At 47.8% G+C, this 15,503-nt stretch overlaps 1 protein-coding gene across 1 annotated transcript in view; it reads right to left on the bottom strand.

The window, feature by feature from the left end:
• Positions 1-5,055, bottom strand: part of LOC128694588 (apolipoprotein D) — a 137,791-nt gene extending 132,736 nt beyond the window's left edge. The window contains exon 1 of the mRNA XM_053784727.2: positions 4,934-5,055. The gene's annotated coding sequence lies outside the window, so the exon portion shown is untranslated. The remainder of the gene's footprint in view (positions 1-4,933) is intronic.
• Positions 5,056-15,503: the final 10,448 nt, after the last annotated feature.

The raw sequence follows: 15,503 nt of genomic DNA, 5'->3' as shown, positions 1-15,503 counted from the left end.
CTAGATGTCTGCCACTACCTTCCATATGTCTGCCACTACCTTCCATATGTCTGCCACTACCTTCCATATGTCTGCCACTACCTTCCATATGTCTGCCACTGCCTTCCATATGTCTGCCACTACCTGCTAGATGTCTGCCACTACCTTCCATATGTCTGCCACTACCTTCCATATGTCTGCCACTGCCTTCCATATGTCTGCCACTACCTGCTAGATGTCTGCCACTACCTTCCATATGTCTGCCACTACCTTCCATATGTCTGCCACTACCTTCCATATGTCTGCCACTGCCTTCCATATGTCTGCCACTACCTGCTAGATGTCTGCCACTACCTTCCATATGTCTGCCACTACCTTCCATATGTCTGCCACTACCTTCCATATGTCTGCCACTACCTTCCATATGTCTGCCACTGCCTTCCATATGCCTGCCACTACCTGCTAGATGTCTGCCACTACCTTCCATATGTCTGCCACTGCCTTCCATATGTCTGCCACTTCCTTCCATATGTCTGCCACTGCCTTCCATATGTCTGCCACTACCTGCTAGATGTCTGCCACTACCTTCCATATGTCTGCCACTGCCTTCCATATGTCTGCCACTACCTGCTAGATGTCTGCCACTACCTTCCATATGTCTGCCACTACCTTCCATATGTCTGCCACTACCTTCCATATGTCTGCCACTACCTTCCATATGTCTGCCACTACCTTCCATATGTCTGCCACTACCTTCCATATGTCTGCCACTACCTGCTAGATGTCTGCCACTACATTCCATATGTCTGCCACTACCTTCCATATGTCTGCCACTACCTTCCATATGTCTGCCACTGCCTTCCATATGTCTGCCACTACCTGCTAGATGTCTGCCACTACCTTCCATATGTCTGCCACTACCTTCCATATGTCTGCCACTACCTTCCATATGTCTGCCACTACCTTCCATATGTCTGCCACTACCTTCCATATGTCTGCCACTACCTTCCATATGTCTGCCACTGCCTTCCATATGTCTACCACTACCTGCTAGATGTCTGCCACTACCTTCCATATGTCTGCCACTACCTGCTAGATGTCTGCCACTACCTGCTAGATGTCTGCCACTACCTTCCATATGTCTGCCACTACCTTCCATATGTCTGCCACTACCTTCCATATGTCTGCCACTACCTGCTAGATGTCTGCCACTACCTTCCATATGTCTGCCACTACCTGCTAGATGTCTGCCACTACCTTCCATATGTCTGCCACTACCTTTCATATGTCTGCCACTACCTTCCATATGTCTGCCACTACCTTCAATATGTCTGCCACTACCTGCTAGATGTCTGCCACTACCTTCCATATGTCTGCCACTACCTTCCATATGTCTGCCACTACCTTCCATATGTCTGCCACTACCTTCCATATGTCTGCCACTACCTGCTAGATGTCTGCCACTACTTGCTAGATGTCTGCCACTACCTCCTAGATGTCTGCCACTACCTCCTAGATGTCTGCCACTACCTCCTAGATGTCTGCCACTACCTGCTAGATGTCTGCCACTACCTCCTAGATGTCTGCCACTACCTGCTAGATGTCTGCCACTACCTGCTAGATGTCTGCCAATTCCTCCTAGATGTCTGCCACTACCTCCTAGATGTCTGCCACTACCTCCTAGATGTCTGCCAGTACCTCCTAGATGTCTGCCACTACCTCCTAGATGTCTGCCACTACCTCCTAGATGTCTGCCACTACCTCCTAGATGTCTGCCACTACCTCCTAGATGTCTGCCACTACCTCCTAGATGTCTGCCACTACCTGCTAGATGTATGCCATTACCTGCTAGATGTCTGCCACTACCTCCTAGATGTCTGTCACTACCTCCTAGATGTCTGCCACCACATGCTAGATATCTGCCACTGCCTCCAAGATGTCTGCCACTGCCTCCAAGATGTCTGCCACTACCTCCTAGATGTCTGCCACTACCTCCTAGATGTCTGCCACTACCTCCTAGACGTCTGCCACTACCTCCTAGACGTCTGCCACTACCTCCTAGATGTCTGCCACTACCTCCTAGATGTCTGCCACTACCTCCTAGATGTCTGCCACTAACTCCTAGATGTCTGCCACTACCTCCTAGACGTCTGCCACTACCTCCTAGATGTCTGCCACTACCTCCTAGACGTCTGCCACTACCTTCTAGATGTCTGCCACTGCCTCCTAGATGTCTGCCACTACCTCCTAGATGTCTGCCACTACCTCCTAGATGTCTGCCACTACCTCCTAGACGTCTGCCACTACCTCCTAGACGTCTGCCACTACCTCCTAGATGTTTGCCACTACCTCCTAGATGTCTGCCACTACCTCCTAGACGTCTGCCACTAACTCCTAGATGTCTGCCACTACCTCCTAGATGTCTGCCACTACCTCCTAAATGTCTGACACTACCTCCTAGATGTCTGCCACTTCCTCCTAGACGTCTGCTACTACCTCCTAGATGTCTGCCACTACCTCCTAGATGTCTGCCACTACCTCCTAGATGTCTGCCACTACCTCCTAGATGTCTGTCACTACCTCCTAGACGTCTCCCATTACCTCCTAGATGTCTGCCACTACCTCCTAGATGTCTGTCACTACCTCCTAGACGTCTGCCACTACCTCCTAGATGTCTGCCACTACCTCCTAGATGTCTGCCACTACCTCCTATATGTCTGTCACTACCTCCTAGACGTCTGCCACTACCTCCTAGATGTCTGCCACTACCTCCTAGATGTCTGCCACTACCTCCTAGATGTCTGCCACTACCTCCTAGATGTCTGCCACTACCTCCTAGACGTCTGCTACTACCTCCTAGATGTCTGCCACTACCTCCTAGACGTCTGTCACTACCTCCTAGACGTCTGCCACTACCTCCTAGATGTCTGCCACTACCTCCTAGATGTCTGCCACTACCTCCTAGATGTCTGCCACTACCTCCTAGATGTCTGCCACTACCTCCTAGACGTCTGCTACTACCTCCTAGATGTCTGCCACTACCTCCTAGACGTCTGCTACTACCTCCTAGATGTCTGCCACTACCTCCTAGATGTCTGCTACTACCTCCTAGATGTCTGCCACTACCTCCTAGATGTCTGCTACTACCTCCTAGATGTCTGCCACTACCTCCTAGATGTCTGCTACTACCTCCTAGATGTCTGCCACTACCTCCTAGACGTCTGCTACTACCTCCTAGATGTCTGCCACTACCTCCTAGATGTCTGCCACTACCTCCTAGATGTCTGCTACTACCTCCTAGATGTCTGCCACTACCTCCTAGATGTCTGCTACTACCTCCTAGATGTCTGCCACTACCTCCTAGATGTCTGCTACTACCTCCTAGATGTCTGCCACTACCTCCTAGACGTCTGCTACTACCTCCTAGATGTCTGCCACTACCTCCTAGATGTCTGCTACTACCTCCTAGATGTCTGCCACTACCTCCTAGACGTCTGCTACTACCTCCTAGATGTCTGCTACTACCTCCTAGATGTCTGCCACTACCTCCTAGATGTCTGCCACTACCTCCTAGATGTCTGCCACTACCTCCTAGATGTCTGCCACTACCTCCTAGATGTCTGCCACTACCTCCTAGATGTCTGCCACTACCTCCTAGATGTCTGCCACTACCTCCTAGATGTCTGCCACTACCTCCTAGATGTCTGCCACTACCTCCTAGATGTCTGCCACTACCTCCTAGACGTCTGCCACTACCTCCTAGATGTCTGCCACTACCTCCTAGACGTCTGCCACTACCTCCTAGATGTCTGCCACTACCTCCTAGATGTCTGCCACTACCTCCTAGATGTCTGCCACTACCTCCTAGACGTCTGCCACTACCTCCTAGACGTCTGCCACTACCTCCTAGATGTCTGCCACTACCTCCTAGATGTCTGCCACTACCTCCTAGATGTCTGCCACTACCTTCTAGATGTCTGCCACTACCTCCTAGACGTCTGCCACTGCCTCCTAGACGTCTGCCACTACCTCCTAGACGTCTGCCACTACCTCCTAGATGTCTGCCACTACCTCCTAGACGTCTGCCACTACCTCCTAGACGTCTGCCACTACCTCCTAGACGTCTGCCACTACCTCCTAGATGTCTGCCACTACCTCCTAGATGTCTGCCACTACCTCCTAGATGTCTGCCACTACCTCCTAGACGTCTGCCACTACCTCCTAGACGTCTGCCACTACCTCCTAGACGTCTGCCACTACCTCCTAGACGTCTGCCACTACCTCCTAGATGTCTGCCACTACCTCCTAGACGTCTGCCACTACCTCCTAGATGTCTGCCACTACCTCCTAGATGTCTGCCACTATCTCCTAGACGTCTGCCACTACCTCCTAGATGTGCGTGTGTTCCAAGTCACAAAGTCTCCCTCTCTCAGTCTATTCTAAAGTATTCTAAAGTTACTTCCAAATTTTCAATAACTCGTAAGATAAACTTTATATAGATCTTGGCTAACAGTTCGCAAGTTCTTCTTAAAGACATAATGAAAAAGTTAAAGATTGAGACACTTATGCAGCATATGGGAATCTTTATTCAGGAAACGTTTCGCCACACGGTGGCTTCATCAGTCCAATACAAAGAGGAAGGCGTAAGGAGAGGAGGAGTATGAGGTAATCAGTCCCTCAACCTGGAGTCGATGTGTTCAGTCCATCAATCTTGTAGAATGTATGCCTTCCTCTTTGTATTGGACTGATGAAGCCACTGTGTGGCGAAACGTTTCCTGAATAAAGATTCCCATATGCTGCATAAGTGTCTCAATCTTCAACTTGTCGGTTTTTCAAACCATTCAATACATAATGAAAAAGTTTTAAGTGTAGTCGAGTTGAGTAAGTTAAGAATCTGTTCTTCTAAGAAACATGAAATATATTAATAGACAATAGAAATACAGTTTTAACTTACCTGGTATTTCTCGCCGCCGGTGATAAATCGAGGAGAAAGAGAAAAGTATAAAAATATTCAGTAGGTGCGGAGAGAGTGAGGTGAGAGCGACCCTCCCTCTGTCTGAGCTGAACTTATACTGACTTGTCTCTCTGTCCAGTCAACGTTGTCAGGTCTGTGATGTGAGGCAGCACTACACACGCACGCACACACACACACACACACACACACACACACACACACACACACACACACACACACACACACACACACACACACACACACACACACACACACACACACACACACACACACACACACACACATCTCAGTACTGGTAACTGTTTACTACGTTACTACTACTGAGAGTTCGTCTTGAGTCAACGGACACTGGTTACTGGTAACTGGTTACTACGTTACTACTACTGAGACACACACACACACACACACACACACACACACACACACACACACACACACACACACACACACACATCTCAGTACTGGTAACTGTTTACTACGTTACTACTACTGAGAGTTCGTCTTGAGTCAACGGACACTGGTTACTGGTAACTGGTTACTACGTTACTACTACTGAGATTACTGGTAACTGGTTACTACGTTACTACTACTGAGACACACACACACACACACACGCACGCACGCGCACACACACACACGCACGCACACACACACACACACACACACACACACACACACACACACACACACACACGCACACACACACACACACACACACACACACACACACACACACACACACACACACACACACACACACACACACACACACGCACGCGCACACACACACACACACACACACACACACACACACACACACACACACAACACACACACACGCACACACACACACACACACACACAACACACACACACACACACACAACACACACGCGCGCGATGTAGTGGAGGTAGGATCCATACATAGCTTTAAGCAGAGGTATGATAAAGCTCACGGTTCAGGGAGAGTGACCTAGTAGTGACCAGTGAAGAGGAGGGGCCAGGAGCTTGGACTCGACCCCTGCAACCTCAACTAGGTGAGTAAAACTAGGTGAGTACAACTAGGTGATAAATTAGACACATGTGCAACTCTTGGGTATCTTTATTGAGGAAACGTTTCGCCACACAGTGGCTTCATCAGTCCATACAAAGGATAATCTTGAAGAACAGGAAGAGAATGAGGTAATCAGTCCCTCAACCTTGAGTCGATGTGGTCAGTCCATCAATCTTGAATAGAATACGGCATACGTGCTGAGAAGGAGCTTATAAACCGTATTCTACTCAAAATTGATGGACTGACCACATCGACTCAAGGTTGAGGGACTGATTACCTCATTCTCTTCCTGTTCTTCAAGATTATCCTTTGTATGGACTGATGAAGCCACTGTGTGGCGAAACGTTTCCTTAATAAAGATACCCAAGAGTTGCACATGTGTCTAATTTATCAACATGTCGGTTCTCTGAACCATTCATCTACAACTAGGTGAGTACACACACGGGAGAGTACACACACGGGAGAGTACACACACGGGAGAGTACACACACGGGAGAGTACACACACGGGAGAGTACACACACGGGAGAGTACACGCATGGGAGAGTCACAACTTTACTGCACTGTGAATTTAAGTGTTTTGTGTGCTACCCAAGGTTACTGCAGGGGTCATTAAGTGTGTCAGGGTAGTGAACAACTTGAAGTGGTTTACAAGTTGCCCTGAGCCACATAAGTGTGGGGAGAACCACAATTTTATAAGTGAACTTGCAAGTGACACTTGGTGTTGCAAGTCAGAGACGGCAGACCTAGTGTGCTCCAGGTGACGTTGTCATGTGTCACCCCACACTTGATGTTGCAAGTCAGAGACGGCAGACCTATTGTGCTCCAGGTGACGTTGTCATGTGTCACCCCACACTTGGTGTTGCAAGTCAGAGACGGCAGACCTAGTGTGCTCCAGGTGACGTTGTCATGTGTCACCCAACACTTGGTGTTGCAAGTCAGACGGCAGACCTAGTGTGCTCCAGGTGACGTTGTCATGTGTCACCCAACACTTGGTGTTGCAAGTCAGACGGCAGACCTAGTGTGCTCCAGGTGACGTTGTCATGTGTCACCCCACACTTGGTGTTGCAAGTCAGAGACGGCAGACCTAGTGTGCTCCAGGTGACGTTGTCATGTGTCACCCCACACTTGGTGTTGCAAGTCAGAGACGGCAGACCTAGTGTGCTCCAGGTGACGTTGTCATGTGTCACCCCACACTTGGTGTTGCAAGTCAGAGACGGCAGACCTATTGTGCTCCAGGTGACGTTGTCATGTGTCACCCCACACTTGGTGTTGCAAGTCAGACGGCAGACCTAGTGTGCTCCAGGTGACGTTGTCATGTGTCACCCAACACTTGATGTTGCAAGTCAGAGACGGCAGACCTATTGTGCTCCAGGTGACGTTGTCATGTGTCACCCCACACTTGGTGTTGCAAGTCAGAGACGGCAGACCTAGTGTGCTCCAGGTGACGTTGTCATGTGTCACCCAACACTTGATGTTGCAAGTCAGAGACGGCAGACCTAGTGTGCTCCAGGTGACGTTGTCATTTGTCACCCAACACTTGGTGTTGCAAGTCAGAGACGGCAGACCTAGTGTGCTCCAGGTGACGTTGTCATGTGTCACCCCACGCTTGGTGTTGCAAGTCAGAGACGGCAGACCTAGTGTGCTCCAGGTGACGTTGTCATGTGTCACCCAACACTTGGTGTTGCAAGTCACAGACGGCAGACCTAGTGTGCTCCAGGTGACGTTGTCATGTGTCACCCAACACTTGGTGTTGCAAGTCACAGACGGCAGACCTATTGTGCTCCAGGTGACGTTGTCATGTGTCACCCCACACTTGGTGTTGCAAGTCACAGACGGCAGACCTAGTGTGCTCCAGGTGACGTTGTCATGTGTCACCCCACACTTGGTGTTGCAAGTCACAGACGGCAGACTTAGTGTGCTCCAGGTGACGTTGTCATGTGTCACCCAACACTTGGTGTTGCAAGTCAGAGACGGCAGACTTAGTGTGCTCCAGGTGACGTTGTCATGTGTCACCCAACACTTGGTGTTGCAAGTCAGAGACGGCAGACCTAGTGTGCTCCAGGTGACGTTGTCATGTGTCACCCAACACTTGGTGTTGCAAGTCACAGACGGCAGACCTATTGTGCTCCAGGTGACGTTGTCATGTGTCACCCAACAAAGACAAAGTGAAACAAATGTGTGACCAGTGAAAGAAATGCAGTGAATGTGTTATATTATGTATCGAGAAGAAACGGAGGTGGATATACGCAGGACATCACGTGGAGTTGGACAGTCTACAGGCTGCTGCAGGATGCTACAGGCTGCTGCAGGGTGCTACAGGCTGCTGTAGGTTGCTACAGGCTGCATCGCAAGTATCTCACCTATGCGTGGTTTTTGGGGAGTCGGGTGAGAGTTCCAATTTACCGCCAAGTTGTTTGTGAACAGTCCAGCTCTCCTAGTACGATAAAAAATAGGATACCAAGTACTCAATAACGAAGAGTAATTGGTAATTTATAGTAGAACAGGTGAGCAGACAGGTGAAACATTGATGACATAAACTAGTAGGTGGTTGTAGGTCAGGTCAGGTCAGAGGAGCACGGAAGACCATGTGTTACACGCAAACTCCACATACACATTCATACACCATAACACACAATTCCACCCACTACTTTTCACACACATAATTAATAAACCCACATTCACACAGTTCCACACCCACACGTTCACACCCACACATAGACCACACACAGACCCACACACACTTTCTCCCCTATACCCACCCTCCATCTCCTTCCCACTCCGTCCCTTGATCCTCGCTCTCTCACCCTCCTTCTTTTTCTCTCCCCCTCCTCCTTTTTATCTCCCCCTCCTCTCCCTCTTTCCCCCTCTCCTTCTCCCATTCTCTCTCCCTCTTTGTTTCTCCCTCCTTTCTCTCTCCCTTTTTGTGTCTCCCTCCTCTTTCTCTCCCTATATTCCCCCCTCTTTCCATCTCCTTACCTCTCTCCCATTTTGCTACTGTTTCCCGCTTCCCCCCCTCTCCCTCCCTCTGCCCCCATACAAACACATACATACGCTTACACAAACACACATCACAAACAATCACACAAAAATACATGAGTTTTTCAATCTGTGGTAAAAAAAAAAGATGGAAAAACAAGAGACTGGAGGATGAGTCTGGGAGGAAAGATTGAGTAGCAGAGCTTATGAAGAGGGAACATGAGTGGGGAAGGAAGCTAGAAGAGCTTAGCATGAAAATGGAGGAGAGGATAGCTGCAGAAAGCAGGAAGTGGGAGATGCAAGTCACAGCAGCAGAGGCTAAGTTACAGAGATTAGAAGAGAAACTGAAAAATCTGGAACAGCCTAAAGAACTAAAGAGCAATGTGGGCACAACATCAGAAACTGCTACCTCAGTCACAAACGAGGAAACTGTAGGGAGCAATGGAGGGAAACTGTATGCAGAGGCCCTATTAGACCATCGTGGAGTATGAAGGGAATATGACAGACCACTGGGCCCAGGGACAACAAGTAGTGGAGAGACTGAAGAAAGGAAAGCTGCAACACAGGAAACTGTATATATACACACAGATAGATTTTATAAAGATTATAATTTTTTATATGATTTAATGTTTAAAAAAGAAGTTGTATCAACAATGATCACGTGACAATATTGTAACCTTTTTTTTATTATTTTTTTGAAGATAAACATGAGTTCTTCACGAAGAGTCTGCTTGTACCCTTCAGTGTATATTACTATAATTGTGGCTCATACTCTTTACAAAAACAAAAGGAAAAACATCAGAAATTTTGTAAAACAAACTTATCTTTCTTATTTTGTAGTGATGCTGAAGGAACAAGACAAAACTTGGGTCGCCACATGGTTCGCAAAACTTGTGCAGAGTGCTGACGACAGTGGGAAAATCGACAAAGGAAAAATATAAACTTGGGTGTGACTATGATGTGGAGAGAACTGAGAAACCACAACGACTATTGTTATTTCTGTATAGTGAGTGTGAAAGGTTTCAATTGATACAAGAAAGTCATGTGAGAATTCTATGATTTGGAATGAGCAAGGATCACTGTGCCACACAGCGAAGACGTTACCATAGCAGAGTGTACAACACTGCCTCACCTTCCATTGTCACATGTTGAAGAAACTCAGAGCTTAAGATGTAACGCAGGTGATAGCAGTGGAAGTGAATATGAAGTAAGCATTTCTACAGCCCAGCAGATCTCCCAAGACGAACTCAATGATCTAATATGTAACCTCAGGCTGTTAAAGCAAGTCTCTGAACTTTTAGCATCCAGACTAAAAGAAAAGAACTGTCTACGAAAAGAAGTTAAAATGACAGCTTATCTGACAAGAGAGGTTGAACTTCTTCCTTACTTCAGCCAAGATGAAGAACTTGTATACTGCAGTAACATCTCTTGACTTCCTCTTCGAATGGGACTTGAATATCGACCAAAAGTCTGGCGGCTGATTAGAAGTTTAAAATGTGTTATTGCACAATGGCAACCAATATACAACTCTTGCAAGTGCTCACTCAACACAACTGTGCTGAGGACCAACACAAGTAAATTGTTCAAACAACGTTTTAATTTACAGTAATTAGTGGTATCTGAATGATCTTATTATGTTAATTTGTAATTATATAGAATAAGGTGATAGTACGTATTTTATGATGTGACTTTTGCATGATCTAAAAAATAATTTCAGTTTGATTTGTAAGTTAGTCCAGCAGGATCAAAATATTTTTACCTTTTTTATGTTTATCAACGGGATGATAAATTTATAAAAAACTAGAGCCAGTCAAGCAGAACTAACATCATATTAGGAATCAGTGTAATATCATTGGCCAGAAAATGAATGTTGATCAGTCCTCATTTGTGGACCACACTAAGCCTTCTTTTCTTTACCATACTCTGGTTATGATCTAATCTTCCTGTCTGTTGAACACCCAGCTGGTGTGGGGTTGATGTGTGCATCAGTACAGGGATAGGTAGATCTGTGGGGTTGATGTGTGCATCAGTACAGGGATAGGTAGATCTGTGGGGTTGATGTGTGCATCAGTACAGGGAGAGCTAGGTACGTGGGGATGATGTGTGCATCAGTACAGAGAGAGGTAGATCTGTGGGGATGATGTGTGCATCAGTACAGAGAGAGGTAGATCTGTGGGGATGATGTGTGCATCAGTACAGAGTGAGGTAGATCTGTGGGGTTGATGTGTGCATCAGTAAAGGGAGAGCTAGGTACGTGGGGATGATGTGTGCATCAGTACAGAGAGAGGTAGATCTGTGGGGATGATGTGTGCATCAGTACAGAGAGAGGTAGATCTGTGGGGATGATGTGTGCATCAGTACAGAGTGAGGTAGATCTGTGGGGTTGATGTGTGCATCAGTACAGGGAGAGCTAGGTACGTGGGGATGATGTGTGCATCAGTACAGAGAGAGGTAGATCTGTGGGGATGATGTGTGCATCAGTACAGAGAGAGGTAGATCTGTGGGGATGATGTGTGCATCAGTACAGAGTGAGGTAGATCTGTGGGGTTGATGTGTGCATCAGTACAGGGAGAGCTAGGTTCGTGGGGATGATGTGTGCATCAGTACAGAGAGAGGTAGATCTGTGGGGATGATGTGTGCATCAGTACAGAGAGAGGTAGATCTGTGGGGATGATGTGTGCATCAGTACAGAGTGAGGTAGATCTGTGGGGTTGATGTGTGCATCAGTACAGGGAGAGCTAGGTACGTGGGGATGATGTGTGCATCAGTACAGAGAGAGGTAGATCTGTGGGGATGATGTGTGCATCAGTACAGAGAGAGGTAGATCTGTGGGGATGATGTGTGCATCAGTACAGAGTGAGGTAGATCTGTGGGGATGATGTGTGCATCAGTACAGAGTGAGGTAGAACTGTGGGGATGATGTGTGCATCAGTACAGAGTGAGGCAGATCTGTGGGGATGATGTGTGCATCAGTACAGAGTGAGGCAGATCTGTGGGGATGATGTGTGCATCAGTACAGAGTGAGGTAGATCTGTGGGGATGATGTGTGCATCAGTACAGAGTGAGGTAGATCTGTGGGGATGATGTGTGCATCAGTACAGAGAGAGGTAGATCTGTGGGGATGATGTGTGCATCAGTACAGAGTGAGGTAGATCTGTGGGGATGATGTGTGCATCAGTACAGAGTGAGGCAGATCTGTGGGGATGATGTGTGCATCAGTACAGAGAGAGGTAGATCTGTGGGGATGATGTGTGCATCAGTACAGAGTGAGGTAGATCTGTGGGGATGATGTGTGCATCAGTACAGAGAGAGGTAGATCTGTGGGGATGATGTGTGCATCAGTACAGAGTGAGGTAGATCTGTGGGGATGATGTGTGCATCAGTACAGAGAGAGGTAGATCTGTGGGGATGATGTGTGCATCAGTACAGAGTGAGGTAGATCTGTGGGGATGATGTGTGCATCAGTACAGAGTGAGGCAGATCTGTGGGGATGATGTGTGCATCAGTACAGAGAGAGGTAGATCTGTGGGGATGATGTGTGCATCAGTACAGAGTGAGGTAGATCTGTGGGGATGATGTGTGCATCAGTACAGAGAGAGGTAGATCTGTGGGGATGATGTGTGCATCAGTACAGAGTGAGGTAGATCTGTGGGGATGATGTGTGCATCAGTACAGAGTGAGGCAGATCTGTGGGGATGATGTGTGCATCAGTACAGAGAGAGGTAGATCTGTGGGGATGATGTGTGCATCAGTACAGAGTGAGGTAGATCTGTGGGGATGATGTGTGCATCAGTACAGAGTGAGGCAGATCTGTGGGGATGATGTGTGCATCAGTACAGAGTGAGGTAGATCTGTGGGGATGATGTGTGCATCAGTACAGGGTGAGGTAGATCTGTGGGGATGATGTGTGCATCAGTACAGAGAGAGGTAGATCTGTGGGGATGATGTGTGCATCAGTACAGAGTGAGGTAGATCTGTGGGGATGATGTGTGCATCAGTACAGAGTGAGGTAGATCTGTGCGGATGATGTGTGCATCAGTACAGAGTGAGGTAGATCTGTGGGGATGATGTGTGCATCAGTACAGAGAGAGGTAGATCTGTGGGGATGATGTGTGCATCAGTACAGAGTGAGGTAGATCTGTGGGGATGATGTGTGCATCAGTACAGAGTGAGGCAGATCTGTGGGGATGATGTGTGCATCAGTACAGAGTGAGGTAGATCTGTGGGGATGATGTGTGCATCAGTACAGGGTGAGGTAGATCTGTGGGGATGATGTGTGCATCAGTACAGAGAGAGGTAGATCTGTGGGGATGATGTGTGCATCAGTACAGAGTGAGGTAGATCTGTGGGGATGATGTGTGCATCAGTACAGAGTGAGGTAGATCTGTGGGGATGATGTGTGCATCAGTACAGGGTGAGGTAGATCTGTGGGGATGATGTGTGCATCAGTACAGAGTGAGGTAGATCTGTGGGGATGATGTGTGCATCAGTACAGAGTGAGGTAGATCTGTGGGGATGATGTGTGCATCAGTACAGAGTGAGGTAGATCTGTGCGGATGATGTGTGCATCAGTAGAGTGAGGTAGATCTGTGGGGATGATGTGTGCATCAGTACAGAGTGAGGTAGATCTGTGGGGATGATGTGTGCATCAGTACAGAGTGAGGTAGATCTGTGGGGATGATGTGTGCATCAGTACAGGGTGAGGTAGATCTGTGGGGATGATGTGTGCATCAGTACAGAGTGAGGTAGATCTGTGGGGATGATGTGTACATCAGTACAGGGTGAGGTAGATCTGTGGGGATGATGTGTGCATCAGTACAGGGTGAGGTAGATCTGTGGGGATGATGTGTGCATCAGTACAGAGTGAGGTAGATCTGTGGGGATGATGTGTGCATCAGTACAGGGTGAGGTAGATCTGTGGGGATGATGTGTGCATCAGTACAGAGTGAGGTAGATCTGTGGGGATGATGTGTGCATCAGTACAGAGTGAGGTAGATCTGTGGGGATGATGTGTGCATCAGTACAGAGTGAGGTAGATCTGTGGGGATGATGTGTGCATCAGTACAGGGTGAGGTAGATCTGTGGGGATGATGTGTGCATCAGTACAGAGTGAGGTAGATCTGTGGGGATGATGTGTGCATCAGTACAGGGTGAGGTAGCTGTGTGTCCAGAAAATTAACCTCACTGTATGTCCTGTGTAAAAGACTAACTCCCACTTCTCTGAACATTTTTCACCTGTTCAGTGTTTTCTCATCATAAGATCTACATAAGTTCATTATTCAGCAATATTTTGTTAGACATGCTCCACAAGCTTCTTCCTTGCAACACTGCACATCCCTCTGTTTACATGCTCCACAAGCTCTCCCTTGCAACACTGCACATCCCTCTGTTTACATGCTCCACAAGCTCTCCCTTGCAACACTGCACATCCCTGTTTCCTCTTCAACGAAACTGATTTTTCTTTTCCATTACTCATCCAACTGGCTCTTTAGATCATTTATAATCATATCTAGACAGTGCAACTCACCCACTGCATTGCACTGTGCCACTCCAGTTTGGCTGCTCCTTAGATATACCATTTTCTTGCACTTGTGAGTAAATAAGATTAACTTTAAACAAGAGCCTGTAGACTATGTTACTTGTGAATGTACTTACCTATAAGTGGCTAAAGAAGTAGAGTTCCAGCTCCTGGCGCTGGTACCATACTGTACCAGCGCTTATAGCTAGGTATGGAGCATGTTGTGTGTGTGTGTGTGTGTGTGTGTGTGTGTGTGTGTGTGTGTGTGTGTGTGTGTGTGTGTGTGTGTGTGTGTGTCTGTGTGTGTACTTACCTAGTTGTACTCACCTAGTTGAGGTTGCGGGGGTCGAGTCCGAGCTCCGGTGTGTGTGTGTGTGTGTGTGTGTGTGTGTGTGTGTGTGTGTGTGTGTGTGTGTGTGTGTGTGTGTGTCTGTGTGTGTACTTACCTAGTTGTACTCACCTAGTTGAGGTTGCAGGGGTCGAGTCTTAGCTCCTGGCCCCGCCTCTTCACCGGTTGCTACTGGGCCCTCTCTCTCCCCGCTCCATGAGCTTTATCAAACCTCGTCTTAAAACTGTGTATGGTTCCTGCCTCCACTACGTCATTTTCTAGGCTATTCCACTGCCTTACAACTCTATGACTGAAGAAATACTTCCTAATATCTCTCTGACTCATTTGTGTCTTCAACTTCCAATTGTGGCCTCTTTTTCTGTGTCCCCTCCCTGGAACATCCTGTGTGTGTGTGTGTGTGTGTGTGTGTGTGTGTGTGTGTGTGTGTGTGTGTGTGTGTGTGTGTGTGTGTGTGTGTGTGTGTGTGTGTGTGTATGTGTGTGTGTGTGTGTGTGTGAATAAGTGTGTGTACTCACCTAATCGTAGTTGCAGGGGTCGAGTCATAGCTCCTGGTCCCGCCTCTTCTCTGGTCGCTACTGGGCCCACTCTCTCCCTGCTCCAAGAGCCTTATCGTAACTTTTCTGAAAGCTATGTATGGATCCTGCCTCCAC

Source organism: Cherax quadricarinatus, unplaced genomic scaffold (assembly GCF_038502225.1).
Source record: "Cherax quadricarinatus isolate ZL_2023a unplaced genomic scaffold, ASM3850222v1 Contig76, whole genome shotgun sequence".
Lineage (NCBI taxonomy): Eukaryota > Metazoa > Arthropoda > Malacostraca > Decapoda > Parastacidae > Cherax > Cherax quadricarinatus.
Note: the sequence above shows the minus strand (reverse complement) of the source record. Positions and strands in the feature narration are given on the sequence as shown.